The sequence below is a fragment of the Larus michahellis genome, chromosome 1 (assembly GCF_964199755.1).
Source record: "Larus michahellis chromosome 1, bLarMic1.1, whole genome shotgun sequence".
Lineage (NCBI taxonomy): Eukaryota > Metazoa > Chordata > Aves > Charadriiformes > Laridae > Larus > Larus michahellis.
In genome coordinates, this window is record NC_133896.1 from 102,069,092 (window position 1) to 102,085,404 (window position 16,313).

Genomic DNA, 16,313 nt, shown 5'->3' on the forward strand with positions numbered 1-16,313 from the left:
TCCCCTTCCGCTCCGCGGGGGCCGGGCAGGAGGGAAGGGCCGGCGCTTTCGGTTTCCGTCTCCCTTTCCCGTTAATCACCTGACACGACACTGGTAAATAAGCCGGGGCGGGGAGCAGTGCCGTTAAAAGCCCTGTGGAAAAGCTGACCCCGTCAGTGTCGCGTTTGCTTCTGGCAGGAGAGAAGCTGCGGCTCTGTCCCGCCGAGGGAAGGGCAGCGAGGGGAGCTCGGTCCCCGTCCTCCCTGGGCTGAGGCCCTGAGCCTGCCCCCGCCTCCACAGTCCTGGGCCCCTCGGCGAGTTACTAGCCTGATGCGCCGTACGTACCGCTGAAATATAAAGATTTTAAAGACGGCACAAAACACGGAAGAATTTGTAGGTGTTCTTTTGTTGCCCTTCAATTAAAAGCGAGGATAAACGCTCTCTACCTACTTCCTACATCTGCAGTTAATACACATTCGACTGTTTCAGCAATGTTTCAACAAATGTTTCTCCAGAAGTAGCCCTCTTTAGGCCTTTTTTTTTTTTTTAATGGTAGTGTTGTCTCAAAATTTTGGATGTATAAATAACTGGCACCCTAAACGCCTACTTTGTTCACAGGCATATGTGTTGGTGAAGTGTTAAAAAAAAAAAAAAGGACTGCTAAACATATTTGAGGAGCATACACACATAGGTACATATATATATATATATATAAAAATGTTTTACAAGTCCCAAAGTTCAACAGAGGGTGAAAGCCAGGACAGAACCAAAAATCTGCAAGAAACTGAATTTCCATATTTTATATGTCTCATATGGTTTTAGTACATCTATTTTTTAGCTGCAACATTAATATTGACTTGGATGGTTCTTTGCCGTCTGCACCCCTCCACCCTCCACCCCCCCCCAGCTTCCTGAGATTCTATTGTCTTAAATTCTTCCCCAGCCCTCCTTAAGTTATTAATGGATACCGATGCCTTGACGACTGTGTTTGTTTTCTCCAGATATTCATAAAGCACTCAGACATCCTCCAGCATTCCACTATAGTAAAAAGCTTTGAGCAGTGGGAGCCATCTGACTCCAGAAACGACAGAGGGGGCTGGCACAAAGCAGCTGATCCTGCTTTTGCCAGACTGATTCAGACGATGTTCTCTGTAGGCCAGGAGAGACAGGCTGGAGCGGAGGGGAGTAGAGGAGACATGTCTGCTTCAGTTGTAGCTCGTGCGTCTGTGCCTAGACTGAGTGCCAGCGCATTCAGAGCCGCAGGCAGGTGCTGGGGGAACAGGGTCAGCTCCATGGGGAGCTGCGCAGTGCGTTGTCTGTTAAGAAAACTGGGGATGCTCTCCTGCTGCAAAGAGGAGAGAGAGAGATGGCCATGGCTGCAGCACCCATTTGTCGCTGTTGCTAAGGTAGCACGTAACACACCCCCGCTCGCCTCAAAGCAAAACAGTGCGCATGGGAAATTTCACACAGGCAGGAGTCTTGCACGAGAGAGTGTTGCTCCCTGTCAGGCACTGTCTCCTATACTACTGAGCTGGCTTTCGCCAGTCCCCAAAGGATAACTCTCCATGCAGTTTCCCTGGGATTTTTTTTGGAGGTAGCAGTGCCATCCAGCTAGGCGTGCATCTGTAATACTTTGTCCTGCAATGCTCTGTCTTCTGCTGCTGAGAAAGGTCTGTAACGCCTCTGCTTGCTGATGGTCTCAGGAAGCAGGATTGTGCAGCGCCAGGCAGTTCTGATGTTTCTGATTCCTACTGAGAGAGAGGTTAGGCAGTTCTGCTTTCCTTTCTGGGCCAGGTCCACCACGCAAACCCTGTTGTAATAGCAGAGCTGTGTGCTTTTAACCACTTCTTTTTCTAACGTCACTGTGACCATTTTCCTCTCTTTTTGCCCTGCGGTGCTGCGTGTCTTTCTTCACCCAGAGCATGCACGCTCTAGAAACTTGTACAGAAACACATCTCGGAAGCTGTGACCCATTTCTGACTTGCTGCATGGGGTCCACGCGCTCCAAAAGCAATAGGTTGTATACTTTGAAAACACTGCGTGAGTCCTTCATTGATAACTACCAAGGCATGCTTTTGATCTTTCAACTAGGCAACTATTTTATTACTGCTACTAGGCACTGATCTGCCATTTTATACCGGTTTACTGCTCTTTGGAGTGCCATTGATCACTGTTTGGGGTCAGCAAGTGAAGCTGCGGCAGCCGTGAATCACACACACAAGCCAACATGCAGGAGGCAGCGACTGCCGTGGCTGGCAGGAAAATGCTGAAGAGTGACATAAAAGCCTGCGTGCCTAAAGCAAAGGGTGTCCGTGGCTGTGATTTGTCAAACTGACTGTGAGAACTTGTCTCTCTCAGCAAGAAATGCAGCGGCCAGACCTCCCTGTGTGTTCATGGACTCACTTGATGTACATATCGTAACGCTCACAGAAACCATCCATACCCAGAAGTCACGGTGCAACAGCAACGTGACGGACAATACCTTGTTCTCCCTCAAGCACCACAAAGCATTCGCAAAGGAGCCTGGTTATCCCTTTCTTTTTTGATCTGGAAACTGAGGCATGGCAAGGTTAAATGAACTGACTAAGGTTTCATAATTAGCCAGTGGCAGAGCTGAGAATAGATTCCATATCCGTTTCTCCAGGCCTAAGATCTAACTCTCAGACCTGTCTCGGGGGCATAGGCAGCCTACCAAAGCTGTACATCACAGCTCTATAGAATATGACATTTTTAGAGCAGGCTCAACCCTGAACTTACTGTAAGTCTAAAAAAACCCCACCAAACCAGTCAAAAAAAAAAAAAAAGGAAAATAAAAGCAACAATATTTTCTTCTTATGAGAGATCTTGCCTGGGCAAGAGGGTAAAAATGGGATTCGAGTAGCATTTATAAATATTAATGGACTTCTAAGCACTAGCTGATTAAAAAAGTTCCCAAAGCCTGAACTAACTTTGAGTAATGGTTGCTGGAGACCTACTCAAAAATAAAGCAATGCTGTGACAAAGTGCTAACCTTTCACAGTTGTTTGATAGGGCTAAAATGCAATCATTTTTCCTCCATTTCAAAACTATTTCAGGGAAAGAGTGCTTCTTTCACACTCCCCCTTCCCCTTCCTTACTTACTCTCTTTCTACTCCTGTATTTCAATGTGGGTTTTTTTTGTATTTCCATTTTTATTTTGCATTTTCTGTTCACCTGCCGCTGTAGCTATGGGGATTCATCACCCAACTTATCCCTTTAGTGACTTGTTGGCCACCAAAAGCCCAAGCCTGTGACACGCTCTCCTGCCACAGGGGCTCCTGAACTCAAGCTTTGCAGCTCAGGCCACTGAATAGCCGCTCCGGGCCACTGCCCGAGACAGCTAGGTGGAGCAACTGTCTTGGATGTTATCTACAGCTGCCCTCCACTTCAGTGAGGCTCCTGGAGAATCCTGGATCAGATTATCAACAAGTTTAAAGAAATTATATGTTATGGTATTTAGGTGGTGCAGATGGTGATCTGCTTTCACCCTAGGCATTTTCCCCCTTCCAAGAAGGTTCTGTAATGATGAAACAGTATGTATCATTTCAGGGAGTGGTTCAGTTAAGCAAGAACTGTAGTTTTCTAGTTGGTTCTCAAAGGCAGTTCCAGAAATCTCTCATTTCGGTCAAGTTTCGCTCAGAGAGAGGGTCAGTTCTTCTGAAATATTTAAGAAGAAAGGTTCACAGCTTTAAAGCTGTTTAAAAACATGACTTCTCATCCAGTGTAAGTCAGAATCCTTTTTGATGTTGGAGAGAATTAGGCTCTACCTATCTTCAAATATTTTGGCTGAGTCACCTAAATGCATTTACAAAGGCTTGAGCAGCTTTCATTAGTGTATTGGCAGGTCTCAGAGCCCAGGGAACACATTGTCCCCCACATTGCAACTATTTGTTAGCAATGCGCCTATTATGTTCCATTATTGTAACCATGCCTTGCACTTTGCCACTCTGTCTTCCCTACAGGCACCTACCAGCCCAGCCCAGCCCAGCCCAGCCCAGCCGCCATCCAAGTTTTGCAACCCGTAAGTACAGCTCCGGGGCAAAATAGTGCCACTGCCTGCATCAAAACAGCAAGTCTTTTCCCTCCGTCACAGGTCACAGCCGGCGGAAGGAAGGTCTGTGTCTGCTCCCCTTCAGCCGCAGTGATGTCCCCTATGAAATAATACCCACGGGCAAGAGGCGGAACGTCCTGGTGAGCCGTTTGGAGAGACAGCCATGCCGACTGACTCCCCTTGCCTGCAGCCCGACTGGCCGCCTTCGGCCAGGATGGGCTGAGGATCAGACGAAGCCTCCCGGATTTCCTTGACGTGGCACGCTCACAGTGTGGTTTTGCGCTCTGTCCTCTCCCTCCTCCTCCCTAGCCCCAACCCCGTCTGCTGCTGCCTTTCACCAAATCCATAGAAATACAATTATCATGGAGATGTCTGCCTCTAGCGATTTTTTTTCTTTGGAAATAATTATAATTGGCTGTGGCAGTTAAAAACTTATCAGCGTAGACAGATGACAGACAGCACAATCACATAAGCTTGCCTCTGAGAAAATAAAGCTAAAACCCATTTATCATCCTAGTTGGGAACAAAAGGCCTTCCTCTGAAGAGCCAGGCTGTGGAAACACAGAGAGGACTGTTATGCTCAGGGATTAAATCTGTGGTAGGTAACCAAGCGCAAGCAGTCCGTTTGCAGCAGGATGGTACTGTAGTAATTATATCACTTCTTTCATCTGAGGAGTACCTAACTATCTAGGGGCATATCAGCCAGTTCAGAGGCAGTGACCGAGGTCCCAAGAGGTTAATTAAGAGTCTGGAAGACAGCGGGCCTGAAGGGTGCACCATGGACACAGCAAAATGTAAGCATATCCCCATAGTGTCTATAAGGGCCACTTGCATTGGGATGCAAAGCTGGACATGGATCACTTATTCCTGGAGTAAATCATTAATTGCCCTCTTCCAGAGAGCAGAAAAGTTTTGATTCCTGGGTGTGTCTCCAAGGCACAAGGTCTCCTGGAGCCATCTTTCATGTGATAGCTTGCCTGCCATCCCCGGGAGGAGCCTGCACCCTCTCCACCCTGCTTCCCAGGAGAGCCCGGGCAAGGACCGTGCAGCCCTTGTCCTCCCTCCCTCTTGGTTTAGCAGCTCTCATTCTCCAGCAGGGTAGGATAATCCAGCCACCCTGCCCACAGTCCAAATACAGATATTTTTTTTTCCAGATGATTTTTAACATCTGGACGCTCTTTGGGCTGAATGGGTTTCTGATGGCACGGGGGCCAGGGGCGGTTGGGGAGGTGAGTGGGAGGGCTTCTCTTGGTACTAATTTAAAATGCTTAAACAATTCATAACCATTCCTGAGGTATTTTAAGAAAATGAAAGCTGGGTAAGAAGAATGGTTGTCCTGTGGATGTTGTTGACTACCCCATATATGCCTCAAATTCTGAAAGATATGCTTGGATCTAACGGTATTTGCATAGGCACAAAGAGAAATATTGTTAGCACGCAACCAGTTGTTGTATGGGGGAGGGCTGAAAAGTGGATGGAGAGGGGGGAGGATGGGAGAGATAAGGAGAGAGGAATACCAGAAACAGAACTGCACAAAACGTTTTCTGTAGCTCTGCTTCCCAGGATTACAAACAACCCTCCAACATATTCACTAATTGACATGCCTCACGTGCAGCGACATTAGTGTCACTACTATTTCACTTGGCTTGGTGCATGCATTCTGCTGACAAACTCTTCTGCCTTCGGATGAAATTGTGGATGGTTTCAAACCTTTTTTTTTTTTTTTTTTAATAGTCGTCTTGGCTCCCAACAGCTTTGCCTGGTTAGATTTCCCCTTCTGGCTAAAAAAAGAAATTAGACTGATCTCTTTTGGCAGCTGTGAAATGGTTGCATATTGTGTATGTTTTCTTGATGAGCTTGCATGAAATGGAATTTGGTTTTCTTTTGATGGATACACCACTTTTAGCACAATGTCCCCACAAGATTAGCAAGTGTTTACTTTTTTTAGAGGAGTTTTTATGTGCATGTAATGTCATGTATGCCATTTCTATACATTATGAATAGCGCATAAAGCTGCTTGAACAGGGAAATGGAACCGATTGAGGAATGTTTCCCCAGTGCATGTGCAATATGATTTGTGATGGTGTGTAATTTGCTAATCACAAAGCTTCAGTCGATGGCAAAAATTCCATGAAATTCAGGTTTTAACTCTTACCACTTCCCAGAGCCAAATTCAGGTGCTGCATAACCTATGAAACCGGCTGTGCTGGGGCTGCCCTAAGAGCAGTTTAGCCCTGTGTCCTGTAATGACAGTGCCCAGACGCGGATGCCTGGGCAAGAGGGCAGATGTATTCGGTAGTTCTTACTTTCTTGCTTCCACAGCCTCCAGTTTTTTTTAGCTCAAGCTCCCTGAGCTCCCTGTTTCTGCGTATTTTAGAGCCCACAATGAAGAGAGAGAGGAGGTGCAACTTCCACTGAAGACGACAGATATGACACTGAAAAGCACCGTGGGTGAATGTGATTGCTCTGTCGTCTTGTATGGTTATGTGCACGAGCCTCAGTCTAGCCTGTGTTTCAGGGCGATGCTCTTATTAAGAATAATATCAATGAATGACAAAGGAGATGTTCCGAGACAACAGGGAAAAGGCCAAAATGAGTATAAAAGGGTAATAACATTATACGAGATCTTTATTATTATAATATTATGAAATCAAGTGGCTGGCATTCTGCCATTCTCTTGTCCAATGTCTAATTTACCCATGAAGGTCTTTTTTGAAATTAGATTCAAGAGAGTCTGGAGAGGACAGGGGGGCACGGAATCTATTCTCTCTTGAAATTAAAAGCTTTTGTGAGGTGGAGGTGGCATCATTTAATTGTTTGTCTGACAGGACTTCTCAAGATCAAATTCAAATGTAAGAAACACTAAGTAGTGGAATAATTAACACAGTGTTTTTGTTTCATTTATTATATACTCTTGGCCTGCCTGCTTGCTGAAACTCTTCGGTACTGGTAGGAGCCATTAATGGCTAATGGGGAATGACAGACTCTGGCCTTGTAGGCTGCAGTTGGACCACCAGCTGAAGCTGGTTTAGCCGTGGATTGCCAACAAAAGACTCCCCTGTGCCTCTCTTTCCCATTCCGTGCCTTCCCAAGGGGCTGCTGAGCCAACTGCGTGGGGTGGGGTGGGGTGTGGTGGGCAGGCGGGCGAGGGAGCTCCCACAGGATTAGCGTTCAGGCTGATCTTTGAGCTTTTCTAGCTCATCATGCTGCTTCGCATTGGCAACTCGTGCGAAGAAAGTGGCAGAAAGGTGCAGATGAGGAAACAAAACGGGGAACTGAACCTACCCGCAGCAGCTTCTTGTTAGATCACCTTAACCCAGCACTAAAGCTGAAGTCCCAGGGTTTTTCCTACCGTGACTGCCGGCAGAGCACTGCTTCTCCAGACAGGCTTCATCAGCCCAGCCGCCGCTAAAGCTGGGGCTTAGGAGGCTTTCCGAGCCAGTGTAGGCAGTCCACCGGGCACTGCCTTCTCCAGCTTGGTGGATCTCCGTGGAACCAGGAGTCTTCCCAGGCAGTCTGTCCCAGGCCCAGGGCATGGAGACATACGGTCGGTCTGTGGCTCTGGGGCAGGGTGCCAGGGACGCAGGCAGCACTCCAGCTGAACCTAGCTTCAACTCTGCAACTGGCTTGTTTCAAGTAAAGCACTTTGGCATCATCATGTGGGCATTCTTCCACCTGATTTTGGTTACACAAGAGTATTTTCAACCCGCTTGTCATCGGAAGTCTTCAGTTTGGAGTAGGGACAAAGAAGTAACAAGGAAGAAGTTCTTTTCTGAGTTTTTCTGAGTCTTTTCTTTTCACTTCTGCCTGAAGTGGTAATTGTGGGTTCTGCCCTTTGACATCAAATTTGAACTTGCCAACAGGAAAAAGGGAAGTGTTCAACAGGAACTCCACTGGAGTTACCACTGGTGAACTGAAAAAACTGTAAAACGCCTTTCGTTTTGTTTGAAATTTCCCTATTTCTTGTAAAAATTATACTGGACATAAAACATTAAAGAACAAAATTCTGTTTATCTACCAAGTAACAGCGGATAAATGAAGTTCATCTCCAAAGAGAGAGGGGAAAAAAGCAAGAGAGGAAACATAGTGCCCTGGAAAGGGTTACTGTAAGAATTTTTTTACCCTTTCCCCTCAAGATAGTAGCCAAACAATGACAGTTTTATTGATTTGTAGCTGTTACAAGTAGGGTCTTACTTGTACTCTTGCAGCAGCTTACACTGCACTTAACTGTTTCTTTGTGGCTGCAGCAGATAATGTAATATCTGCCTGTATAACAGCTGGAACAGCTCCAGCTATTCAGACACCAAAACTGGAAGAGCTGATAACAAAGGAGGCCTATGTGAAAACCAGCATCGTTCCAGCACATTTAGCATACTGGGCTCTGCCTTCCTCCTCCTCCCTCCTCTTCTTCCGTTTACAGTTTCCTTTCCTTGTGTATCTGTTTCTGAAGTTGCTCAGCCTCTGTCCTCACCTAACCTTTTGACTTCCCCCTGTTTTTTCACCTCTCCTTATTTCCTTTGATTTCTCCTTGTGGCTTTTGGGCACCAAAGCCAGTTCTGGTAAATATAAGTTTTGTTTGGGGGTGTTCGTGTGTGCACATATGCTGGGGAAAATATACTGTGACTTATGTTAGCTTATGTTAAGGCTGTAGTGAACTCCAATTTCAGACCACTCTGTTCTCCCTACCCTCAATGCCTCTTTTTCCCTCTTCCTTTCAGCCAGCTGCTCCTTTTTCCTATCAACTGTGCTTTTCTCTTGCTGGTCACTGTCGTAGCAAATCTACTTGCTCCAGAGCTTTTGCTTCCTTTCTGGCTTCCTCTGCAATTGCAGCTACCTTCTGCCCCTTTACATCACAGAAACAGCCCCATCTTGATGACTCTTCCCATGTTGCAGCCCTCCTGTTTCTTTTCTGGGATTCTTTGCATGGGCATGTCCAATTGTTTCGTCGTGTTCACCACATTTTGTCCTCCAAGTCTCTCCTCCATGGGCATGATTACAACTACCGTGTCCTTAACCTTTCCTTTCTTCACTCTGCAGGCTGGTACCACTGCAGATGCCCGTAGCCTCTCGGTTCTGTTTTCACCTCTCTGCAAGGCACTGGGTGTGCAGTCTGCGATTCAGGCTGGCCACGATGGGCAATGCCCTTCTTTGCCTGAAGCAACTTTTCATAGAAACCCACAGTCACTTCCTCCTGACAGGGTCAAGTGTACACCCAGGAATATGAGTTTTGGGGAAGGGCAAGGTGCGGCTCAGTGATGTGAGTAATATAACTGCCCTACCTGGTCATGGGGTGGGAACGGGGATCAGCAGGAAAGCTTCAACACCGTTGGTTTGTTCCCGGGTGTCCTGGTAAGTGTAATGCAAAACAGTCACTCAAAATAGCAATTGTCTCTTGAAAAATATGACTCATTTTGACACTCTTGGCTGCTTTAACCACATAAACCATTTGTAGGGCTCTAATGACTCAGTGTGAAAACTCACCCACGCAGCTTGTGAAAGGCGAGGGCAGCGCTAGAATTAGCCCCAAGCGGAGTCCACCACAACACTTCTTCTAGGGAGCCGGTCCCGAATGAAAGGAGACCCTGAGCGCTGGCAGCTGTATTTCCAACACGGGGTGAAAAGCACCAAGAAGTGACTTCCAGTACTAACCTGACCAGCCACTGGAAACAGACGCCTTTTTGTCTGGCTTTTGTTTTCAAATGGCCAATAAGAACAGATCAGCACTGGCACCATTGTCTGTAATAAGTGTGTTTTCACCCAGTGGAATAGTGTGGTGTGCTGTAAACAATTATGGCACTGAGTAAAGCATAATCGATCACAGAAGTGCCACAAAGGGTACATTTGCCAAAGCATGGTATAAAGACCAGGATCTGTATGATGGAGCTAGCACACTTAAGACAGTGAAAAAAGAGGTATCAGCATTCTCTGGAATGAAATATAAAATGGAGTGACATAAAGATATTTCATAGCCCTTTACCATTGCATTTTCTGCATCACAGCAAAGCTCAATCTTCTGCTTGTCAGAAGGTCCCTCATTCTGATAAAGTGGTATTTTGTATTCTGAGTAACTGAAAAACAAATGCCATGTTTCTTCTCAGATGCAGACTTAGTTTACTGTTGCGCAGTGAGAGATCTTTCTGTATGCTATGGGTCTTCTTCATTGCTATATTCTTGATGCTTTTTGTTGTGGTCACTCTGCTAAAATCAAGAATGGCAAATGCGGGTGTTCAGAGACACCTCACAATACGTGGCCACAGAATAAAAATCTAGGTCCTATAAGGAATATTACAGCTTTCTAAAGGCTACATCCTGTGGCCGTAGCTTCTTGTATTTCTCCTTTTCTTCCACCCCTGGACAGAACATCTTTTTATCACAGATGAAAGGCTCCCTCCTCCTAGCCAAAGCTTATGCTGATACAGGTGAAGTTAAGCTGCTTTGAAACTGTGGGTAGCAATACAGCTCTTCAAGATGCAGGTAAGAAGGAAGTTTCTTTGCAGAAGCAGATGGCTGAAATACAAGGGGGTCTGAAAGCAGCAACACAAAGATGTCTCTCCTCCAGACAAAGAGATAAGCAGATCCATCCAGAGTTCTGAAGCTTTAGGCATAAAGGTGACAGAGTATGAAGAGAGTAGGTGGTGAAGATGTGAAAAAAAGGTGAGGTAGGAAAGCTAATCCTGACTCAGAAGAATATTTAGCCTGACCCCAAGAACAAGCCAAGAGATCAAGTCTAGCAGGAGAAGACTTGCATTTGGGAGCAGCTTGTGTGTTTTACTTTCTGTTTTTTGTTTGATTCATTCTGGGCACAGCAGTTACCACCTGGCTTCATCACCGCTTTCTCCTCCCCCTGATTAGAGCTGAGTTTTGATTAGCTGCTTTTAGCAGTAAGGTGACAAGCACCATGGTGTTCACCTTCCTCTTGTATGTATCTGTAATAGCAAATTCAGTCTGCCTGGCTTTCTACGGTCTCCTACAGGGTTTACTTAAAGACCCTGTAGAGAAGCTAAGGTTTATATGACAGGATAGGTGGGGACAGCTTCCTGCTTCTGATCTCCTCTTGACACCCATGCTGAATCGATGTCAGCAGGCCTCCCGGCAGTGGTTGCTCACATGTGGGACTCTACAGAGACACATCAGGTAGCTTCCACGCAGGTTAGCAGACGCTCAGACAGACCGACTGCATCAGTTATATTCCTGTCACATTGTCAAACTTTCGAGTATTTGGAGAGAAGCATCATCACAGAGGAGTAAGCTGTGCCCCAGAGAGGGATGAGGACTAACTAGAAGCAATGAAGGGAATATAACTGAGGCATGTTTTCTGTATCTAAGCAAAGATAAATTGGAAGAGCTTTTTAAAGGAAGCTTTTTCACTCTATCCATTTGAATTTGTTACCCATATATCAATCCTGTTCACAACTGAGAGAAAACGTAATTGACTTTCAATTGTTTATCTTCTCTGCAGTTACCTGCAACTCTGCTTTTCAATAGACATATCACAAACCCAAACATAGTATTAAGTACATTCTTATTCAAACAGAAATGTCAGAGTACTGGAGTACTTAAAGCAAAAAAACCTCTCCAAAACTGTCACACCTAGGGTATACCTTTCTGCCCCAGGAACAAAGTCTTCTCAGAACAGTATTTTTTATTCTTTATTGCCAGTATGATACAGCTGAAGATGATGAAAATCTTCAAGTGTGTTTCACTTGAGCTTATAATATGGGCATTCTACAGAAGGCTGTAATGAAATGTTTCCTAGACAGATTAGTACAAAATTAATGAATGACACTCTCAAGATCACAGAGTTTTCATTGTTTTTACTGTTGTTTGATAGCATTTGTCAAACTTGGCAGAAAGGGCCTGCCATCATACTGGGAACTTGTGCACTTCCTGTAACAAAGGAAACAACGATCACCAGAAGCTGTTAAACCTCTTGAAACCCTTTGCACCATTTTCTGGCACTAGTTTCCGGCAAAATTTCACAAGCGGCCTATCTCCCTTGGTCCGACTGCAGGTTTGTAGTCTTTCACAAAAGGAGTCTTTGGTACGTTCACGGACCAGCAATGCTGGGAGAAGGATAGAGAGAACTCTCGAAAACCTTGCAAGAGCCCAGCCCACCTCCCAAGATACAGTGAGAAACTTCAGCCCTAAAACTAGAGGAGGGATGGGGAAACTTTTGGTCCAGGGGATGCCTACAATCCACAGTTTAATTCTTCCTGTTACTACTGAATAACACTGTGATGTCATTGCCATCCTTTGAAAGCTACAGAAACAGGAAAATATTTTGAATGAACAAGTGCAATTAGTGAGTCATCAAGAGGAATATTATTAGAAATAATTATTCTGTACTTCTGACCTTAAAATATTAATCTTTGTTGATTTTTACAATAGGTAGCCATGACACGTGACTAGCATGTCTCAGCCACTTCCAGGATGGAGTACTGAGACACAACCACTCTTAATTACTTAAGACCAGGAATGAAAAAGAATAGAGTAAAACTAGCCAGTAAGTGAAAGACTAACATTATTCAAATTATTATTTACTCTCAATAAAAAAAGCTCTCAACCCTGCTCATACCGGCATTGACGGGGAATAACTGTTTGTTTGAAAAATGCTAGGGCTGTTACTAGGAGGCCGAAAGACGGATGTTTCCAGCAACGCCAAGCCCTGGAGCAATAGCTAAGTATTAGCTAATATCTGAGAAAGCCCTGGTCATGGTGTTTGCTAAAGGGAAAGATACATCGAGAACGGCAGACAAAAATAACTTTTGCAATCCCAGAGCCTCCCTTGGAAATTCCCCACCTATGAACAGTATTCACACAGAAAAGGTGGTGCTCACATCCTCTGTTTACTTTATCTCATAGGCACTGACATCATAGGCCAGGCTTTCCCGGAGTTTTATGCCAAGCTTTTGTCAGAAAACACCTAAACATTTCCTAAAGCGTGAATACATCAACGAGAAAGCGGAAAGCGGGGACACTGCGGGAACTGGGAGCGGGTATTCCCAGGCAGGTTGTTACGCTGCCGAAGTCTGCTGCTGGTTTCAGCCAAGCAACAGGCAGGAGGATGTGCAGCGCGTCTGCGCATCCACGTGCAGCTGCCCGGTGGAAGCACACTGCCGCATTGACATTCAGGGAGCGGGCTGAGTGCCAGCGCGAAGAGAAACAGCCTCATGCTAATTTCTTCCTTTTTTTTTTTTTTTTTTTTTTAATTAACGTTTGTCAAACTTGGAGAGAAGCCCAGGCTGCAAAATTTGGACACAGAATTCAAAGAGCTCAGAAGCTGGAAATGTTCACATACAGGCTCTTCATTTATGCCTAGTCTTTTTTATAGGTCGTACAGAGATGACTTAATTGGTCTTACAGTAACTTATAATTAACAATACAGTGATTTTTATTTTTTTTTATTTCATAGTGCACAGCGGAGCTATACTCGAAAAAAATAGTGCCAATGTTTAAAAGTAGGCAGGCGTCTGTTTTCCTTTTCAAGAAGAAATTTTCCCTGAAGTTCCTCTCTTTTGGGTAGGGGAAAAGGGGAAGGCTCTTAATGCTGTCAGCAGAAAAGAGCGAGAATATTTTGACCAGATCTGGGAGTTGTTTTAACAGTTAGTGGTTTCTGAAATTCATGTGAACTTCCTGCACAGCACTCACTGGTGCAAGTTCAAGTGATTAAGAATGATTAACCTGTGTCATTAATGAAATACTGAATTCTTGGCATAGGATTGAAAGCCGCTATTAAACTCTTGCAATTTCAGTATTAAGCCACTATCTCCACAGAAGGTTCTCTATGTGAGAATGGGATTAAGAGGTAAAAATCCAGCCCTTACTTTGCACTTTCTACCAGCACAGCACATAATATTCAGCAAATCATCCTGTCTGCTGACATTAGAGGAGAATGGGTATTGGAATATTATATTTTTTAAAGACAGTCATGCATGTAACATCACTCAAACATCCTAAATGGCCTGTAAACAGCACCTCTAATAGGGTACCAAGCACTAAGGCTATTTCCAGTTCCTAGCAGGGCACTTTCATCCATTAGATCCTAGCCTAGAGATAGGATAGCCCAGGGAAATAAGACAATGAGTCACATTATGAGGTTCAGAGGGATTTCAGAGCCGCAGAAACCCTAAGAAGTAAGACGTTGCTAGTGTTCCTTTTCTGGAGCTTTGAGGAATACAGGCAGGAGAATGAGCTGGCTGCAGAGGAGCCTTCCTCAGCCACACGTTTCCAAGAGCCAAGTCTCAGCTCTCCCTGAGGCCACAGATGAGACTGAACTATTGCAGTGCTCCCAGCAAGGACAAAACCCACGGCTTCTCTGACCAGATTCAGCAAATGAAACTCCTTGTTTGTCCTTCTGCGCTACTTCTAGCTCCATCTACAGTGAGCTTCTATTTTCCTTCTAGATGACATGTAACAGTGGCACCGTGCCTCCATGCTGACGTATTTCAGAGGACGGAAAATGTTAACAGACCTTGGAAGAGGAGCACTGTATATGAAAGTGAGCTCTTACGAAAGTCCTTCTGCCCCAAATACTCTTCAGAAGACGACTGTTGTATAGCACAGCACAGCCTCACGTGCATCCTACTAACTTAGGGACACCTTCATTTTTTTGGTCTTCAGTTCTGACATTGCATTTGCTAATAAGCAACGTATGAAATCATGTGAATCAAGTGATTTAATTCTAACGTGGCTTCTGCTTCCTGCATTGATCCAGCAGTGGAATAATTACACAGATAATTGCTTTTTTAGAACAGCCTTTCAGGCTGCTTGTGACAGACCTCATTGCTCTCCTCATGCTTTTAAGGCGGGCGGTGTGGCTGCTTGCTGGATCAGTGAGACTGCTTTCAGAGCAGGGTCAAGTAATTTTCCTGTCAAAGTGGGCAAATGGCTTGCTTTGCCAGATGACAATTAAGGGCCACGTATCACTCTTGAGACAACAAAAGTGTCCTGCTTAGATTAATGCAGTTTCAGACAGTACCGTGAAAAATAATGTAGATCCATTACATATAATTAGCACGCTATTTAAGAATTACTTTGGCATGAAGGAGGCTAGCTTGTCTTCTGGAGATTTTTCTACCACATTGGAGGGTTTTTGGCCATGCTTGTCTCAACAGATTCACTTCTAATGGAATAAGAGGCTCTATTCATAAGGGAAGGTTTTTGATTAATTGCGTTTGTTATATTAGCATGAAGGAGGAGTTTTGTGGGGAAAGTATTTATATAAACAGCATTTATACAGCACAACATTTGCAATCCAAAAGCGTCAGTGAGCTGCTTTGCAGGCAATGCAGAAGGGGATTGCTTTATCTTAAGTTGAAGTAAACCCACTGTTAAAGTAAATATGCAGTAGCAACACCAGCTAACAAAGGGAACATGAATAACTTTTCTAATTTAAGATGAATGTGGGAGGATATAGGTAGGCAGCAAAAGAAGTTGGAAACTGATTTCCAGTGTGATTCGTAGAGATTTTCAGCAGCTGCTTGCACAGGTAAATTATAATAGTTGACATTTACATATAGCTTTTCACTTATTAAAATCTGATAGGTCTAGGGCTTTTTCTTTTTGGCAAATGAAATACTGAAGCGCAACAAAATTAAGAAACTGGCTTACGGTACTGACTGTGTCAAGTATCTTGTCTTTCAGACACAGAACTGATCCCCTGATTCCGCAAAATACTGCTCACCTTTAAGTGAGAGAAATTAATTGTAAGATGAATGGATTTGCCTCCAGAAGTTAGAGGAGGATTTTAATATCGCTGGAATTGTAGCAATATTGTCTGTGGCTTATGAACAATGGTAACCAAAAGGATGTACTAGTACTTTAATAAGGTTATTTCTTTGTTCCCCACTCCTTCATTACCAATAACATCTAGAATTACTCCCTACCTACGCATTTACCAAGACCGAGGGAGCTCCCTGTTGCCGTTACATTTCCAACCCCTTCCTCCTACATTTCTCTTCTCATTCGTATTACACAACTAGATTTGGCAGTATTTTTCCATAACAGAGATCAAAATTAGGTGTTCTAACATAAGAACAGAAAACAAGAATAATCCAAATGATGTCCACGGAGCTCTACTACATACTATAAATGAAAGCGGCATTTGACCCCATGGATAATATAAAGTGACTCTGGAACGGTGACAACACATGGAAAAACATTAGAAAGCCAACAGTAATTTTCAAACAGTACTTTCCACATTCTTTGGTCTTATATAGATTTTGTTATCATTGCTTTTGTTAGAGGCAATGTAAAAATAATTGCA

General features: G+C 44.5%; 1 long non-coding RNA gene across 1 annotated transcript; it reads left to right on the top strand.

Annotated features, from left to right (window-relative positions):
- Positions 1-153: 153 nt before the first annotated feature.
- Positions 154-4,416, top strand: LOC141747204 (uncharacterized). Its single transcript, XR_012588639.1, has 3 exons — positions 154-293; positions 3,960-4,018; positions 4,091-4,416. It is a non-coding gene; the product is annotated as an uncharacterized LOC141747204 (long non-coding RNA).
- The last annotated feature ends 11,897 nt before the right edge of the window (positions 4,417-16,313 follow it).